A 20,534-nucleotide genomic window follows, 5' to 3' on the forward strand; every position below is an offset into this window, starting at 1 on the left:
TTTATGTTAATTAGGAAAAACTATGTGAGTAGCATTAATTTAGATTAAACAAATCATATTTATACTCAAAAACTGAGTTGAAGCTAATCATATTTTATTTATAAATATTTTGATATCATTTATGCCAATTCAAGTTTAACCTGCAAATACAAACTAACATGTGAGAACATCTAATGAAATTTGATATGTGTGTTTAGACTAAACATATTATTATTTAGAAACATATTTATGTTAGCAACTAGTCATGTTAAAACTTATTTGCAAAAGAGCATTGTATATAATTATGTTGATTTTATTTATAAAAACTAGTTGCATGCATATTAATCAAATTAATATTTAAGCATATATATAAAAGTCACTTGACATGAAAAACGACGACACTAGCATGTAGATCACATCGATATGAATCTAACGCAATTGGAACGACTCAAAACGGAGTTAAAACGAATATACGACAACGATATTACGAACCGGTGGTAATTTCCTAATTACCTCATCTTCATCCTTTGACCTCCCGTATAGCCACCACACGGCCATGGCAACAGCAGTTGCGTAGGGGTGGGCTCGACTTGTTGCACAAAGGAGAGGATGGTCGGGCTGGGCAGTGCGACGGCGACGGCGAGAGAAGGAGGAGAAAAATCTAATCTACTACACAAGGGATTTCCCAAACTAGGGGCTCCTCTTACGGTAGTTTTGGTATGCTTTGTCCAAGGTGTTGGTACATATTTATAGGGAGAAAAACTCCCCACATTTACATCAACTAGCAATATGATACTAATTGATGTTGCACCATCCACATTTACTAATGGGCCTAAATAATCATTAAAGCCCGTTAGTAAATAAATGCATGGGCCTTTAGGATTTATTAGGATTATCGCACATGGGCTTTGAGAGTTGGTTGGAAAATGAGATATATTATTTATTTTCGGAATTAATTAATTTCATGAATAAAATAATTCTAGAAAAGTTTAGAATTGATATTTAAGCCACGAAAAATACTCCAAGACCTCCGGAAATTAGGGGAAAATTTGCAGAGACACTTTGGAACATGATGAACCCAAATAAAGTATTTGGAGCTAATGAAAAGATTGTTGGGAACTTGGAACATAAAGAGTAAGGTGAAGGAGGTAGGAATTAAATTTCAGAAAGAAGCTGAAAAATTCCTAGAGATAGATATTCGTCTCCTAAATGTATTTAAAAAACACATTTTGCACATAGAAACACAAGGTGCAACCGGCATGAATGCAACAAACACGTTTCTACCTTAAGATAAATTTTAATCTAATGAAAATTTATTATTTCCCCATGTTTTCATGAGCATAAAAATATAAAATTAAATCATTTTAGCTCTATTTCAAGAGAAGCAAATTTTAGGGTGTTACATATCGACTCTATCTAGTTTCGTAATGCTGCATCTTATGATCTCTTACTAGATTTGGTAGTATCACCAGTTATTGTTTTTACTACGTTTAGTACGGCTGCATCTTTGATCTCTAGCTAGATTTAGTAAAAACACAATTTATCCGACTAGATTAAGATACATTGGCTCATATCATAATAAATCTGTCATTTTACTGCTCATCACGATGATTTATACCTTGATGTCAGATTTGCTCTAATTAGCCAGTTGTGTCTTAATCCTAATCATCCATAGCGTGTATTTAAAACTCTGATTTGCTATAATTAGATCTATCAGCTTGCAATCTTTAAATTCTCGCCCTGCTACCAACGCTGCATCATTTGACCCGATTGGTAGTGATGTTAGATTAGATTTTGTCAGCTTATAGATCTGTTTATATGGAAAACAAAGGATTGTTTACACACTATGCTTCATCGGCTCTATGGCCGATGACATATGCTTTCATGCTTTATCTTGTTTTATATCCATCGGCTCTATAAGTACATTACATATGAACATGATCTGTTTAGCCGATGGTATTCATTTGATTTACTTCATGACATCAACTTGCTAAGTATCGGCTTCATAGCCGATGACTTGCTCTATCGGCTATCTAGCCGATCATGGAACTGTCCGGACAACAAGCCGACACGTTCCGCCTTAAATTACTGATTATCTTGTTTCCTTGTCAATTGCAGGTCAAATTGAATGGCACGCCCGCGAACCTCCAAACTTAACAGGACCTGCACTGGAGCTAAGCAGATCTCCCAGGCCTGTCGTGTGTCCTGCATGTTGACCAAAAATACACATCGACACATTTTCTGGCACGTCTGGTGGGACCACAATCGTCAAGATGTCAGATGAAGTGATCAATGTCACATTCAGGGAGCTAAGCCAAGAACAGAAGGACATAATAGACAAATCTATTGAAAAGTTCAGGAGCAAATGCTTGGAGTCCTTCGGCAAAACTCAGAACAAAGTAATTCAGAAAATTCCATTGCCGAGGGTCATTGTTCCAGGAGAAACTGATAAGGATTAAGACACAGAGAGCGGCAAGCAGATGTTCCTAGAAGCTATTAATCAAGCTATGCATCAAGCAATGATCAATCAATCAGGAGTCTTCATAAACACGGCTCGGAACGTGATAAGGGATGCAATGAATGGTTCTTTGATGCAAGAGCAGACAACAGGAACTGTGTACATTAACACAGATTCATCGGCTGTTGGAACAAGCAAAAGGCCGATGAGTATATTAGAAGCACCTAGCATTCCTAAACTAGTATCTGGGCAACCGGCTGCAATACAGACACCATCATTGATTCTGTCATCTCAGCCAGTTGTATTTCTGATCAATAGATAGCACCATCAGTTTAGCAGATTGCAAAAGATTATGGTGAAGAATACTTCAGGAATCAGAGGCCATATGCTCGTGATGAAATTCCACCAGGATACCATGCTGTGTCTATTTTTTGTGGTAATTATGCTCAACATCAAGGATATTAAAATTCTCCAAGGAATAATTGTATCCCTGAGCAAGCCCCTAGTTGTCACATACCGCCAGCAGGAGCCGATACAGATGATATAGTAAGCAAAATAGCCAATGCGATTCAAAATCAATTCGGCTTGAAGCCCAAGGAGCAGTCTTATATGTATCGATGTCTGTATCCGGAGTGGTTGGACCACGTGGCATTACCGGTTCATTACAGGGTCCCAGATTTCTCTAAGTTTTCTAGTCAAGATGACGTTTCAACCATTGAGCATATCGGCAGATTTCTTGCACATTGTGTAGAAGCTACTTGTGAGGAAGCATTAAGACTTTGATTCTTTCCTTTGCCTTTGTCTAGATCAGCCTTCACTTGGTTCGCTTCACTACCACCTAATTCTATTAGGGGTTCGGCCCATCTGGAAAAGCAGTTTCACAAATATTTCTTCGCTGGGATGCATGAAATGAGATCAACAGATTTGACAGCATTTGGGCAGAGAAATGATGAATCAGTTCCTGACTATGTTTAAAGATTTCATGATGTAAGGAGCCGATGCAATAGTTTGTCTCTGTCTGATGGCCAATTGGCAGAGTTGGCTTTTCAAGGATTATTGCTAGTGATCAAGGAAAATTTTCCTTCTCAAGAATTTGAAAGTCTTGGGCAATTGGTGCAGAAGATATCGGCTCATGAAAGTTGATTCCAGGAAACGCGTAAAGAAAGATATCATAGGAGGATTGCCAATGTCCAGTCATATTCTTCAGATTCTGATGAGGAGTTGGAAGTGGGATTGGCTGAATGGACCCAGAACAAGAAGTCAGTTTCTTGTCCTTAGGTGATTAATTCGCCGGAAAAATATAGTTTTGATATTACGAAAGCCAATAGGATCTTTGATTTGTTGTTGCAACAGGGACAAATCTAATTATCTCCAAATCATATGATTCCATCGGCTGAAGAGCTTAAAAGAAAGAGGTATTGCAAGTACCACAACTCCGTCTCTCACAATACTAATGACTACAAAATTTTCCACCAACAGATTCAATCGGCTATCGAACAAGGCAGAATCAAGTTTGAAGAAGTCAAAAAGCCGATGAAGATAGATGGACACCCTTTTCTTGTGGGCACAAACATGGTGGAGATCACCTTAGTGAAAGGAAAAGCTAAAGTATTGACATCAGCTAGAGCAAAGGAGTTTGGGGCCATGGATCCCTAGGTGCAGCTTTTAGCCGATGAGTTCAAAAAAGAATCGTGCTATGCCAAGCCAATGTGAACAAGGTGAGACCTCTAAGTCTGGTACTGGTAATCATCCATGTCTCACAACTCAAATGCTATTGAGCAAATACTAGAGCCAGCAAGAAAAGGAATATCAACGTCAGCAAGAGGAAGAAGAATATTTGCGCCGGTGTGAAGAGAAGAGATATGAAAGAGAGCATGCTGAATTGCATTGGCGGTGTTCTTTCTTCAGGTATTGCTGGAATGAAGAATTAAGGTTGTCGACTAGATACAATTGACCAGAATGCAGTCATCACGATTAATGTATCAAGCAGGTGATCGGGATCGGCGAGTTCAATATGAAGTGAGGCCAACCGTGCATGATCGGCTTGGAAAACGTATGCCAGATCATGACTGGCCAGATTATGAATGGGATGAAAATCAATGGTGTCCAAGTGGATTGACAAAGAGTCAGAAGAAAAGGGTTCAACGCTTAAGATGCAAAGAATTAGAAAAAGAGCAGAACCAGAATTCTGACAGGAACTAAGTCTGGCGCATCAAACAAAAAGCCGATGAAGGTAAGTCATCGGCTCCAATAAACATGGTTTTTCATTTACCTGTAGAATTCAAGGCTTATTCTTATGAAGACCATGAGGAATCTAAAGAGATTGAAGAAGCAGTGGCACAGTTAAATCTCCAACCACAACAAGATGTATTTGATAAACCAGAGAAGCATCGGCATCTAAAGCCATTATATGTCAAAGGATATGTTGATGGGAAGCCAATGACGAAGATGTTTGTTGATGGAGGTGCTGCTGTCAACCTTATGCCTTACACCACATATCGGAAGCTTGGGAAAGGACCTAAAGATTTGATCAAGACCGATATGATGCGGCGGGATTTTGGAGGAAATGCATCTCAGACCAGGGGGGCATTAAATGTTGAATTGACAATCGGGAGTTAAACTCTTCCTACTACTTTCTTCGTCATCGACAGAAAGGGATCATATAGTTTGCTCCTTGGCCGAGATTAAATTCATGATAATTGGAGTGTTCCTTCAACTATGCATCAATGTCTAATCCAATGGCAAGGCGATGACGTTGAGGTGGTCCAAGCCGATGCATCGGTTAGCATGGCTACAACCGGTTCATTAGTTTGGGAATTTTAAAATATCGAGTGTCTCTCAGGAAGAAGATGGGAAGGAGATTTTATTCAGACTAATGATTAGGGCCTAAAGCCAATCCAAGCATTAGGCTCTAAGAGTTTGTTCTAATGGATATCCAAATCGATGATACTGAAGGGAAGTTATGACAAGGGTTTACGTCGGCCGATGAGTTAGAAGAAGTTGATATTGCATTAGGTGATAGGCCAAGACCGATGTATGTAAGTGCCAAGCAGAATCCTGAGTTTAAACAAGAGTTAATAAAATTATTAAAGGAGTATCGAGATTATTTTGCTTGGGAATATTATGAAATGCCAGGTCTAAGTCGATTGATAGTAGAACATCGGCTACCTATCACATCCGGATACCGCCCATTCAAGCAAGCGCCAACAAGATTTAAGGTACGGATGCTTGAAGAAATTAAAAAAGAAATTACGAGGTTATACGAAGCCAAATTTATTCGTGCGTGCCGATATGCGGAGTGAATTTCGAATATAGTCTCTGTATATAAGAAAAAACAGAAAATTGTGAGTTTGCATTGATTTTAGGGATTTGAATAAAGCTACGCCATTGGATGGATATCCAATGTTGATTGTCGATTTATTAGTGGATGCCGCATCTGGTTACAAGGTTATCAGTTTTATGGATGGCAACGCATGGTATAATCAGATATTTATGGCAGAAGAAGATGTTGCCAAGACTACTTTCAGATCCCCTGGTGCCATTGGGTTATATGAGTGTGTGGTGATGACTTTTGGTTTGAAAAATGCTAGCGCCATTTATCAACGTGCAATGAATTATATTTTTCATAAGTTAATCGGCAGGATAGTTGAAATTTACATTGATGATGTAACACCCAGAAGAAAAACAACAAAATCTTCTAGAGAATTACCACACTTCAGCACAAAAAGGAACATAACAACGGAGTACGCGGAAGCAACAACGATCATAAAGGTTAACAATAAAGAATCTTTACTGCTCACCAGTCTACATAACTCAAACCAACCAAACCATAAGAAATATTATTATTATTACAACACATGTGTCCCAAAGATATGTATGACTCATGGGTGATGTGCTGCTACTCCCGTCCCAAGCATGCATCCTCATAAATCATATACCTGAGATAGGGAAACAAGCGTATGAGGTTTATGAAAAAACTCAACAAGAAAACTGCTTCAACCAAGTCAATTAATCACAGTTTGATTAACCATCAAATTTAAGTAGCATAATAATAGAGACATCAATTGCTTCATAGAAATATAAATATACTTGCAAGTGCAATGCAAATGATGCAATGCAATGCATGACTTCACTTCTACCCACACATCCCAAGGAGAGGGAGTGAGGGCTGCAACCACATTGCCCATCAACGTGCGTTGTTGTACCGGTACTTACCGCACCAATTTGGCTACGATTTCTTCAAATCAATATCAACGGGGAAGAGTGCAAATGCACATGTTGCAATGTATGCACTTCATAATTTAAAGATCATTACCACAAGATATAAAATAGCATACTTTAGAGTAAATAAATATAAATACTTCAAATTTCAGACTTATCTTGCTAGTGTGAGATAATGAAACTTAATGGAGGCAATTCCAACAACAAAGTTAAAGCATAGTGGACCACAGCGCCACGTTTACTTGCCGTTACCGATGATTGATCAAAGAGTTGGACACACCCCAATAGAAAACTACCTGATCACACGTAATACTCAGTACCATCACTATTACACAAACAAGTACAACAATGATTAACGCACTATAGCACCTAAAACCCAACAACCAACGATTTACATTATACCTTTTCCAGATTTAGGAGATTAAAACAAATATTTAGAATAACAATACATTTTAGAAAATATTTAAATTAAAAAGTGCAGAATGAAATAACACAAAAAATAGTAATCATGGGGATGGTCATTTGCTTGAGCAGACGTGGATAGAAAAGGTATAGAAAAGTTATGCCGCAACCATAAAAATTGGTAAGCGTGTAATCATGGCCATTAGCCCATGCATGAACTTGAACGTGAACGTCGACTGTTCGTTGCATTGCTCAAGTTTGCATTGGATTCAGCTGGCCTGGCTTAGAATTTATGCCTGGCTAGCCTAGCCAAGAGAGTGCGGCAGAGCAGAGCAGAGTGGTCGGCCCCCGCTCACCGGCAGAGCAGAGTGCGTGGTACATGTGCAGCCACTGAGAGATGGCACATACAAATAAATTCTCCACTTCCGCAGCATGCTTCCAATTCAAATTGCTACGCTATTTGCTTGGGTGGGTTCAATGGCTTCAGATTTGTTCATCTTTCCTCTCTACTTTCATGACTGATTTAGTTGTCTGCACCGTTTTTGTTGGATCTAGCTGGTTGAAGAAATCCTGTTCGGACTGGAAGTTCACTTTTTTCTATATAAATTAGGGTAAACCTCTCTAACTTTGATTTAGTTCGCTTTTTGTCTGGATCTAGACGGTTTTTTTAGAAATCCCCGCCTCACAATTTGTCTGCTAACCACACATCCTCCCAAAACCCACCTGCTCCCCACTTTGCACCTTAAAAGTGCCGGAAACTAGAAAATCCTCCTTAACTTTCAAAAGGTCGGCCCAGAAATGAGAATTCCTTGTCTATGTTGCACCTGAGTAAAAATTTATTAGACAGGTATTTCTTTCTTAAAAGGTTATGCCAAACCCCATCCTCATTGATCAACCGAAACAACCATTTACCCAAAAGACATCTATTTTGTAGTTCCAAATTAAGTATTCCTAGCCCACTAAATTCTTTTGATGTACAGAGAACACTCTACTTAGCTAGATGATATTTTTTTATTGTCTTCGTCACATTCCTTGAAAAAGCAGGAGCGATAGTATTCTAATTTTTGAAGAACTTCTCTAGGGACTTAAAAAAAGATAATATAAACATAGCTAAGCTAGTTAGCACCGAATTAATAACAAGAAGTCTCCCACCAACTGAAAGTAATTTACCTTTTCAGCTACTTGTTTTTTTCTGGAACCTCTCCTCAATACATGCCCAATCCTTATTGGATAGCTTAACATGATTCATAGGAATACCTAGATATCTGAAAGGGAAAACACCTAACCCGCACCCAAACAAACGTGCATAATCCAGCTCACAATCCATGGCTGTACCTTAGCAAAAAAAGCTCGCTTTTGTGAAAATTAATTTTCAATCCTTACAATTGCTCAAAGGTACTAAGTACAAGCTTTAGTTATTTGACTTGTAGCAAATCATGATCCAAAAACAAAATGGTATCATCTGCATATTGCAGGATTGACAGGCCATCATCAACCAAATGTGGAACCACTCCCTTGATTTGTCCATTAGCCTTAGCATGGAAAATCAAAGTTGCCAACATATCCTCCACCAGGTTAAAAAGGATAGGGGACAAGGGATCTCCCTGTCTAACTCCTTTCCAGGTTTGGAAAAAATGTCCCACATCATCATTTACTTTGATGTTGACACTACCTCCCCTCACAATCTGATCAATCCAATTACACCAAATAGGTGAGAAGCCTTTCATTCTTGAAGTCTATTGCGGAGAGGACCATTTAACCTTGTCATAGGCTTTCTCAAAGTCTAGCTTTAAGATCACCCTATCCAACTCTTTCTTATGCATCTCATGAATAGTTTCACGTAGAACAACCACCCCATCTAAAATATTCGGACCCTTCATAAAAGCTGATTGAGATGGATCAGCTTCTGAGCTACTAGGGCCATTCGGTTACTCAAAACCTTAGTAAAAATTTTGAAACTAACATTCAGCATACAAATAGGTTGAAATTATTGGATCTGTGTCACCTCTTTTTGCTTTGGTAGCAACCTAATTGTGCCAAAGTTGAGACTGAAAAATGGCAGATTACCCTTGTGAAATTAGAGAAAGAGGGCCTTAAGATCCTCTTTTATTACTTTCCAAAAAACTTGGTAGAACTCGGCCGGAAACCATCAGGGAACCGGAGCCTTATTATGCTCCATCTGAAAAATAGCCTCTTTAATTTCTTTGTCTAAAAAATCCGCCGTTAAGACTTCATTTTCGAGCTGTGAGACTTGTGGAATATCGCTGGTAGGAGACTCCACCATTGAAAAATTATTAGTAGCCTGTTCCCCAAAGAAACCTTTGTAATAATTGGTGATAAATTTCTTTAGATTTTCATCAGCCTCAATTACACCTTACTCTTGCTCTAGATGGAAAATACGTGTTTTCGTTGTTTTCCATTGGCCACGAGGTGAAAGTACTTAGTGTTACAGTCACCCGATAACATTCTAGTTGTCTTAGCCCTTTGGTACCATTTGATTTCCTCTTCCCATAAGAGAAGACCTAGCCTGTCTTTATAATAAATTTTCATGCTACATAATGGCTGTACTTCTGCTTTTTTATCTAGCGCCTCAGCTTTCCTGACCAACTCAGCATTTTCTTTCTTATAATTGCCACTCACATTTTTTGCCCAGCCCCTTAAGAACTGTCTAAGCCGTTGTATTTTACATTGCCAACGCTGCAGTGGCGAGCTACCTCCATGTTCCTTTTGCCAGACTCTAGTAACCAAGTTACGAATCCCGATTGCTTGTTATCATGGGTGCCATTAGGCTATCTCCAACAAATACACCCAAAATATAAGACCCATTCGTCCTTTGGGTAGCGCTACAGGCAAAAGGTTCAATACATATTCAGCATCTTCTCCAATAACCACTACATAAAAAATGGTTTGGAGCAACGGGACAAATTTTTTGTAGGGGCGGCTAGTGATGGAGCCGCCCCTACAGTGGCGTGCTCAGGAGCCCAGAGACCAGCCACCCCTACAAATGGAACAACAGGGGCGGCTGGTCATACGAGCCACCCTACCAAATGGGTCGGATTTGTAGGGGCGGCTCACTCACTAGCCGCCCCCGGTATTGCTATTTGTAGGGGCGGCTTATGATTGAGCCGCCCCTACAAATGCCCGCGTATAAATACCTCCGATTTGTAGGGGCGGCTCTATCACCAGCCGCCCCTACAAGTGACCCACATATGAAGCAAACTGCAACACCTTCTTCCTCCTCGGGTCACTCACTCCAACCCGTGAAAAAAAGGTGGAGAGGCTTTGGGCACCTCCCAAAAATTGATCTACTAAGGGGGGAAGATTTTGGTCTCAAATCCTTTGGTGCAGAGGTTGTAAATGGTAAGAAAATGCTATTCCACACTTTTTTTGAAGTTTTAATGGTTGGTTAGTGAGTAATTAGAGTTTTGCTTTTCTCTCTCTTCTATGGTGCTTAAGCTACTTATGAAGCAAATTAGACCCAAGTTTTGAATGTACTAGGCTAAATTAGGGAGGGGAACAAGATCATACCCTTATTTGGTCCATGTTTCTTGATTTTAGTGAACAATTAGTCAGTTTTATGGATGTTTTATGTGCATGTAGATCTAGATCTAGGGTTTGGTTTTTTTTTATTAATTTTGGTTTTATAAATTTGTGTTTGATGAAATTAGACTAGGGTTTGTATGAAAGATATTGGGTAAAATATAATTGTTGCTAATTGTTATCTTTAAAATTGTTTATTGTAATCAACAAATATGTATTTTAATTATTTATGGATAAATGGGCCATTAATTAATTTTCTTCTACCATGGTGTGTTTGTATGCTTCATGTAATTATATTTGATTTATATTCATATATATCTGAAGTATATACAATTATTCTCAAGTAATTATTAATTTGATTCATTTTTATATATATCTAAATAAGTAGTCCTTTATGTTTGTTTTGTTGTTGTTGTAAAAGATGGAGTACAGGAACTCTTGGATGTATGGTTCGTTAAGGTTCAAGGCAGGTTTCTGTGAAGAGGTGGATAAATTTATTGATGCCGCAAAGAAGCATGCAATGACATTGACAGAGAATAAGGATACAATTATTTATCCCTGTAAAGATTGCAAGAACCGTATGGCATGGACAGATGTGACTATCATCAGATCACATTTGATTATGCGAGGATTTGTTGAGGACAACACAGTGTGGATTCATCATGGTGAAATGGTTATTGTTAACGATGAGGATGAGGAGGAATACGACGACGAAACCATAGAATCCATGTCCCAATATTCAGCAGAGCTTGAAGCACGAATGGATTGGGAGTTTGGCAGTGAACAAGGTAGTGATGCTGGTGGTTGGGATGGTGGAGCACGTGTCGGGGATGAAGATGATTTGGAGGACATGATTCGAGCCCTTGGACTAGAGATTTTACTAAATAGCCCAAAAAGTCTAGAAAATTTGAAAAGGGTGACAAAAGCATCGAAGGAGACTGTGTATGGTGTTGAAAAGGGTTGTCCGATACATTGGACATCGCTATGTTTTGTGCTTGAGCTACTCATCCTGAAGGCTAAGTATGGCTGGTCAGACTGTAGTTTCAATGATCTATTGCATCTCCTGTCATGGGTGCTACCACAACCAAACTCAATTCCCGCCAACATATACCAAGCGAAGAAGGTCATAAGTCCATTGACAATGGGGGTTGAAAAAAATCCATGCATGCCCCAACCACTGTATACTTTTTCGTGGCGAAACGTTCAAGTCACTGGATAAATATCCCCGGTGTGGGGCCAGCCGGTACAAGAACAATGACCTTTATGATGGGGACGAACCCTCCACGGGGAAAAAGAGGAATAAGAAGGGTACAAAAAAGGTGGTACAAGAATCTCAACCCCCAGAGGACACTCCATTAGGCAACGATGCAAAGCAGAGAATAATTCCTGCATTGGTAATGTGGTACCTGCCAGTGACCGACCGCTTGAGACATATCTTCCTAAACCCTAAAGAAGCCGCACTCAGGACATGGTGGGATGATGAGCGCAAGGTGGATGATGATAAGATTGCACACCCGACTGATTGTAGTTAGTGGCAAAGGTTCGATGAGAAGCACAAAGAATTCAGCGATGACCCAAGGAATGTACGATTTGACTTGAGCACTAATGGAATGAATCCCTTCAATGAGAGGATGAGCGACCACAACACTTGGCCAGTGATCTTGACCATGTACAACAACCCAATGTGATTGTGTCAGAGAGAAAGTACCTTCTCGTCACTATTCTCATTTCTAGCCCTAAACAACCAGGCATTGATATAGATGTGTTCCTCGAGCCTTTGATGCAAGAAATAGAGAGGCTATGGAGGCATGGGGAGCCGATGTACGATGTGTTCTAAAAGGAGGACTTCATAGGTAGAGCAATAATATTTGTTACTACCAATGATTACCCCGTGCTGTTTGCTTTGTTTGGACAGATCAAAGGGAAGACGGGATGCTTGGTTTGCTTGGATGGTACTACATGGGTGTACCTAGATGCATCCAAGAAGATAGTTTACCTAAGGAACCAACGCTTCTTAAAGACAAGTCACAAGTACCGCAACAAATTGTTCTTTAGATTTTATGACAACACCCCAGAGATTGAACCCCCTCTGGAGAGACGTCATAACGGAGAACACATGTACAGAATGGTGAAAAACATACACGTCGTCTATGGAAAGAAGAATCCAGATGGGACGAACAGAGATAGAAGCACACCTCCTGTCAAAGGCGTACCTTTCAAGAAACAAACGATCTTCTTTCAGTATCTACCTTAATGGCCAGACTTGGAGGTCCCCCATGCCATTGATGCTATGCACGTGCAGAAGAATGTCTTTGAGAGTCTCATTGCTACCTTGATGGACATAGGCAAGTCAAAGGATGGTCTGAAAGCATGGAAAGACATGGTGTAGCTAAACGTGATGCCACAGCTTCACCCGGTACCTGAGGCTAATGGAAAATACACTCTGCCCGTGGCGTGCTTCAACCTAACACCAGACGAGAAGAGAGCTATATGCACTTTCCTGAGGGGGGTCAAAGTCCCCACTGGGTTTTCAGCAAATGTGAAGAAGCTAGTGTCGATGAAGGACTTGTCAATAACACACTGTAAGGCTCACGATTGTTATGTGATGCTGATAGTGTTTCTACCTATTGCAATCAGGGCTATAAAGCCAGAGTTCTTGAAAATGGCCATCACCCGCATGTGCTACTTCTTTTCAAAGATCTCACAGAAGACAATTAGCAAGCAAGAGCTGAGTGACCTACATGAATTTGTGGTGGAGACACAAAACCAACTAGAGATGTGTTTACCTCCTACTTTTTTTGATATAATGCCACATCTCATGATTCACATGGTTCATCAGATACAGGCGCTGGGCCCTTGCTACTTGCATGAAATGTGGTCCTACGAGCGGTTCATGTCGGTTCTAAGTCGATACGTGCATAATCAAGCATACCTAGAGGGCTCCATGATAGAGGGTTACAGTACTGAAGAAGTTGTCGAGTGCTGTCAAGAGTACCTAAAAGTACAGAAAGGGATTGGTAAACCCGATTCTCGTCATAAGGGTAGGCTGGCTACGAAGGGCACCAGTGGTAGAAAAGTGTTCATCGACCATGATTACAAAGAGGTGAGTTGGGCGCATTATAGTGTCTTGCAGAGTACACAACTGATGCAACCGTACATTGATGAACACTTGGCTATCATTGTGGCGGAGAGAAATGGTTGTTCGGATGATTGGGTCATGAAACAACACAAGCAACAACTAACTATGGTTGAAGGACCAAAACATACTGCCTAGAGAAACCATAGATTCTATTACCATCAGTAGGTTGGCAAAGGGGCCATCGAGACAAGTGACATCTTGGAATGCTTATGACATCAATGAGCATACGTACTATACCCACGCAAAGGATAGTAAATATGTGAACCAAAACAATGGCATTCGAATAGAGGCTCTCGATGGATTGGGGCAAAAGATCCAATACTTTGGCATCATTGAAGAGATATGGGAACTTGCCTATGGAAGGGATATAACGGTGGCCCTGTTTCGATGCTGCTGGATCAAACAACACCAACTGAACAAGATCGGATTAAGAGTCCTGGACCTCGAGAATCTAGGCTACCAAGATGACCCTTGGGTGCTCGCTTCACGTGTTGCACAAGTTTTCTATATGTCTGACCCACAAAGTAACCTCCCCCCAAAGAAGAAGACAAAGCACGTGGTTGCCTCTGGGAAACAGCACATTATCGGAGTTGATGGCATGGATGATGTTGAAGCTTACAATAACTATGATGAGATGCCGCTATTCACAGACTTTCCTAAGAAGATCAGTGTTGTGGAAAAGAACATACCCAAAGACATATTACCATGGGAACGAAAAGGTGTCAAGGGGAAAGTCGTTACAGCAGGCTAGCTAGTTGTTGAACGTGGAATGTTTGTGTAAGTGTGTATTTGTAAGACTTCATTTATGCATGCGTGTGAGACTATATATTTATGTATGTGTGTAAGACTATATATTTATGTATGTGTGTGAGACTACATTTATGCATATGTGTGAGACTACCCTTTGCAACATCCAGATGAATCTATTTCAACATCCACTTTATTACTACTAAAACTTTATGAAATCACTTAACACTTTATGAAATGAAGAAATGGCCAAAATAAAAGTAGGAGATAGTGATATGTTCAACAACTTTTATATTCATCACCGTTACAGCTGAAATCATTTAGTGGTTGAAAATCAGGTTTGAAGCTGCCATTTTCTAAAATTCAAAATTTGAACTGTTCAAATTTTGTCAAATAAAAAGATGACCAAAATAAAAGTTGTAGATAGTGATGTGTTCAACAACTTTTGTATCCATCACCTTTACAGCTGAAATAATTTAGAAGTTGAAAATCAGGTTTGAAGCTGTCATTTTCTGAAATTCAAAATTTGAATTGTTCAAAATTAGTGACAAAGATAGATGACTAGACTAAAATGATAGAGCATGATTTTAGAAAATTTTAGGAAAAAACCATCACATTTGGAGTTATTATGAGGAAAAAAAACTAGTTACAAGTTTTAGCCACAGATTAAAAAGTGAAATCACACTTGTTCATCATTGATCATCATGAACAGTTGTGATTTTTTTTAATCTCTAGGTAAAATTTCTAACTAGTATTTCTCCCACGTAGTAGCTCCAAATGTGATGATTTTTCCCTAAATTTTTCTAAAATCATGCCCTATCAAGTTACTGTGTTGATTTGGTCATTCTTTTCATTTGACAAAGTTTGAGCAATTCAAATTTTCAAATTTAAAAAAATGACAAGTTCTAACGAGATTTTCAACCATTAAATGATTTTAGCTGACAAATGATGAATACCAAAGTTGTATAACTCATCAAGATCTACAGCTTTTATTTTGGTCATTTTTTCATCTGACAAAGTGATAGTAAATATTGTTCATAAATCAACATGTCTCTTGTATAGTTCATGAAACTATGATTCATATGTGAATTTCGGAACAATGTTTACTAATACATTGGCACATGAAGAAGGAGAGCAGAGGCAATAGCCACAGAGACGGATCACGATGCCTTTGCTCCACAACCTCAAGACACAACCATGACTACCAAGCCTAAGAGGAAACAAGGGGATAGAAAAGCAAATCTATATCCAGATAAGGCATGCTATGTGATAACAGAGGTTGGGTCAGCAGGGGAGATCCTTGAGCCGAAGGAATTAAGAGGACGATTCCATAATGCGATCGGGGCCCTAGTAAGAGATAAATTGAACCCAACAATCCCTAACTGGAAAGAGGTACCAGAGAACAAAAAGAATGAACTATGGGATAGGTAGCTGAAGCTCAATTTTAGATTTTCGAAGGGCAAGCACGAACTGGTAAAAAAATGCTTTCAGGATGATGGGAGAGTCATTTCGACGTTTGAGGTCGGAGCTCAACATGAAGTATATCCAAAAGGGGTTAACTCCCTTCAACGAGTTTGGCAAAATAACTCCTAGTCAATGGGAGGAGCTCGTGGCTCAAAAGACTTCACCGGAGGCATTGGAGCTCAGTGCCTGTAACACTGAGCTGGCAAAGAGGAACAAACACCACCATCATCTAGGCCCCGATGGCTACTATGCCAAGGAAGAGCAGTTTAGGAAGATGGACAAAGAGGCCACAGCTGCTGGGAATATCGATGTGACGAATTTGAAGGTACGCTCAAGGAATTAGATATATGAGAGGAGTACAGAATCATCTGGCAGTAATCTTAAGTTTGATAAGCCAGAGACACAAGAGGCAATATCAAGGATACCGAAATATGCTGAAGACAGGGAGAAGGGCTCATTCAATCCTTCTAGAGAGAGGGACGAGCTTAGCCTTGGCTTGTGAAACAAGGAGCACACAGGCCGTGTGATAGAACCGCCCAATTTATACAAGATCAAGTACGGTTGTCCCTGCTAACACGTTGACACACCCATACTTTCACTCATATAAACCCAGTAGTCCGCCGAGTGTCCCGAAAGACCTCGGTAAATCAACATCATAACCAAGATCGCGTGATTAAGCAAATACACATCACATACACCAGGTTGCAGCGGAAATAATATTACAAAGTGGTTAACAAATAATAGTACAAGTTTGGGCTTCAAAACCATTTAGTGAAAACAACATAGCTTTCAAATGAATACGTTAATATAAGTTCCAATTATATGGCTAGCATAAGTGACATCATCTGACAAAAGCATATAGATGAGAAGTAAGTATAGAATCACCGAGCCCACCGGCGGTTAGCCACCATCATCGACAGGTCGAGAACATCACCTGCAACCAGGTGGGATAAACCCTGAGTACTCGAATGTACTCAGCCAGACTTACCCGTCTTAAACCAAAATAAAGCGACACCAAGGATTATACAAGGCTTTCTTTAGTGGGCTAGCTGACTTGTTTGTGAAAAGCATAAGCTATCCTGAAGAAACCATTTTAAGTACTTTGCATCATCTTTATTATGACCTATCCATCTAGGTAAGCACCTGTACTATAGCAATCACTTGATTAACCAATAACATCCAGTTACCAATTTAGATTTAGCATATCCCATGCCATCCAGATAACCATCATTGTTCCATAATAATTACTACGATGCCGTAACTCGAGTCAAGTGCTCACTATCCAGGAGCGATGGCGATTCGAATCGATTCCTAACCAGCTGGTGATTTATTCCTTACACAAACCTCACTCACCCGCTAAAGTGAGGTATCGGTCACCGAGTCAACTATCCAGGAATCTCGAGTTTGCCAGGAACCACATGTACCCGGGGGCTGACCGACTACCCTTTGGTCTTATCATCGCTCCCCCGTGTCCTACCACACCTGCTCCGGTATAGTGCGCTGCGGGCAATCTACTCGGCCCGAATAATCTCCCAGCTTCGCGGTTGAAAGGTGCTTTATTCGGCCAGCTAAATGTAAGGCATGCGTTCAACATGACTCGAGGGCCAACAACGGTCGGTCCTTAATCGGCACAGACGGAAACTAACAGCACCCCAGAACCCTGTCTGGTTGCCTCCAACTTTTTCCGTCTGGTCTCCAATTATCCATCACACATGGTAAATTCCAGGATATCAATCTTCCATAGCTAAACTCTTCCAGTAACCACCTATAATGTAGGTGACCGGATATCACCGATCGCTACCGGTCTAAGCAAGGCTAAGCAGTTATTCGATCCCGACCTAACAGGGTAATAAGGTAATAAGGTAGGCAAGGATAGTAATAAATGCATCAACAGTTTCAATCAACTCCTACAACTTAATACAACAATATATAACTCGTATATAGAAAGAATTGCTTTTATAAAGTAGGAGACTTAGAATGCTCCGGGGCTTGCCTGGGATCCTTCACAAGTCAGTTAAGTTAGCTTGCACCGTCCTGGTGACGTCTCAGGTCCTAGCATTCGCTTAGTCCTTTCATCTTCGGGATAGATCCATCAAACACTGTCTTCGGGTTTGGCTCCAACATCTCATCCTTCACGTGGTGCATCTAGCGTACCTAGATGAGATGCAATATGCAAGTGCATAAATATGAAGAATAGTACCATGAGACGCATCACAAAATAGCAAGCAAGACAAGCATAGTTTACACTAACACACTTAAGTACTTTGCGATGCTTAACTTAAACATCACACAATCAATCATGCTAAGATGGCAAAGAAGACGACAACACCAAGCATGACATAAGTTTCCCAAGATCTCAGGAGCTCTAACTCAGTCATCATTCAAGGCATAAGTCACACTTAACAATATACAAGCAAACACTATAATTGGAATCTGCCAATTTCTGGACATGCAAATAGCAGCTACAAGATTTAGCTATAACTGGAGTTACACAAATCCAAATGAATTGCAAGAGGACAATCCGGAAAGCTTATGGAATTTTCTACAATTCATCTTTAAGTTAACTAAGTCAAATATGCCCATTTACAGAAACTGGTCCACAATTGACAGAAAGCAGCCATTTCTGAAACCCAACTTTAAACAGGCATAACTCACAAACCACAAGGCCAAATACCACCAACTTTTAACAGAAGCTAGATACATGAATTATCTACAACTTTGTTATTCTCGTATTAAGATGATTTTACAGTTAGAAGTGTCAACTAATCCAATAATTGCATCTCTGTAAAAAACATAGACAAAAACTGACATGCCATTTTAAACAGCTATAAATGGAGTTATACATGTACTATAAATGTGATTCTAGACTTTTTAGAAAGCTTAGCAAATTCTGAACAACTTTGTTGTAAATACCTAAAGCTAATTATACTATTAAGAAGGCCCCACAGTAAGAACAAGGAAACCCTCTCTGGGTTTGGGCAGAAACAGCCACAGAGATTTAAGCAAGTATAACTCAAGATCTACTTAGCCAAGAATAATGATATTTAACTTTTTGGAAAGCTTAAGAAAAGTACCACAACTCATGTATTTTCACCAAGTCATGATTCATAACTTAACTGAGCCAATTAATTCAAACATGCAGAACTATTCAGAGTAGAAGCAAAGCAATATAGGGCATTTGTTATTTTTATAACTCTTAAATAATAAATCCTAAACTTCTGAAATTTTTATCAGACAACAACAATCGCCTTAGTAGCACTCCACAAAAATTTCACATTTATTTGAGCAACACCACTTCAGTTATGAAAAAGACAAGACATAACTAGTATTAAGAACCTAACTGCATAGATCTATTTTTACAGCAAAATATTTAAACTAAACATGTAATATTATAGATCTACTGCATAGACAATTTCACAAGGATTCCAAAAAGTCCTCATTTGTTATTTTAGGATTTTTCTACTAATTAATACGAATTTTCCAAGTTCATCATTCAAATCTGTAAAAATCAAAAAAAAAGGAATGTAAACTTGCATTGGGGTCACTACGGAAAATATAATTCAAACGTCAGCGAAGAGGTCCTCCTGAGCACTATTCACTTGAGTCACAACTTCGCAGAAAGAACCTTCCCTTTTGTCGAATTGTTGCACGAGGTCCTTGACGGGGTCTAGGAGCAGAGGAGGCACTGGACTTCACCGAATCCGGTCGGAGAGGCGGCAGTCGATGGCGTTGAGTGGCGGGGAGCAAGTACGGTCCCGCGCGCACCCGATGGTGCCCTCGGCTCGGCCCGAGGAGGAGTGTGGAGGGCTGGCCACGTGTGCATGCGGCTCGGCTGTGCGTAGACTGACGGCGGCGACGCTGTGGGGCGCGACGGCGACGAGTGGCTTCAGGCGTGGGGTGCGGGAGTTGCGGCGCAAGGTGAGGGAGGTGGTGCTGTGGTCTATTTGGGCGGAGGGAGGCTGGAGATGATGGAACAATGGCAGCCATGGAGCTGGCACGACCGGCCATGGCGGCGGCGCCTACACGGGAGCGAGGAGAGCGCGAGATGGAGCGAGCAGGGAGTGGAGAGGGGGATGGAGAGGGCATGCTGGTGCCCCTCCTCATCGGCAGCAGGGCGCAGGGTGTCCACGACGCGTGGAGCAGCGGCGGCGAGCATGGCATCCGCGTGTCCCCTATGGGGCTCGCCATCGAACACCTGGCGCGCGCGATGGAGCCCGAGTTCAGACGCGTTTTTCAGCATATTCCCGGTAGTTTCGGATCCGTGGTCCTGTACCAAAGTTGTTGCCCTCCTAATGGTCTACCAAACTCGTTAAGGGTGCCTAGTCATTAGGATAGAGGATCAGTGGTTAATTAAGCCCCAAACTGCCAGTGTCAGCGTATTGACAGCGACAAGCAAACGTTCAAATTGATGGTGAAAACGAGGTCAAACTGGTGCCATCTTTTTACATGCCCTTCTCCATGAACTTAGCTCCAACTTCCATTTTGGGGTCAAGTCAAGTTACTTAACGAAATTTGGAGAACGCGAGACGTCAATGCCGATGTCGATGAATTTCTAGACTTAGAATATTTCTAAGTGCTGAAATC

The 20,534-nt window shown here is 40.5% G+C and overlaps 1 pseudogene; it reads left to right on the top strand.

Moving 5' to 3' along the window:
• Nucleotides 1-2,252: 2,252 nt before the first annotated feature.
• LOC136480703 (uncharacterized) lies at nucleotides 2,253-3,580 on the top strand (annotated as a pseudogene).
• The last annotated feature ends 16,954 nt before the right edge of the window (nucleotides 3,581-20,534 follow it).

This window comes from Miscanthus floridulus, chromosome 9, assembly GCF_019320115.1.
Source record: "Miscanthus floridulus cultivar M001 chromosome 9, ASM1932011v1, whole genome shotgun sequence".
Classification (NCBI taxonomy): domain Eukaryota; kingdom Viridiplantae; phylum Streptophyta; class Magnoliopsida; order Poales; family Poaceae; genus Miscanthus; species Miscanthus floridulus.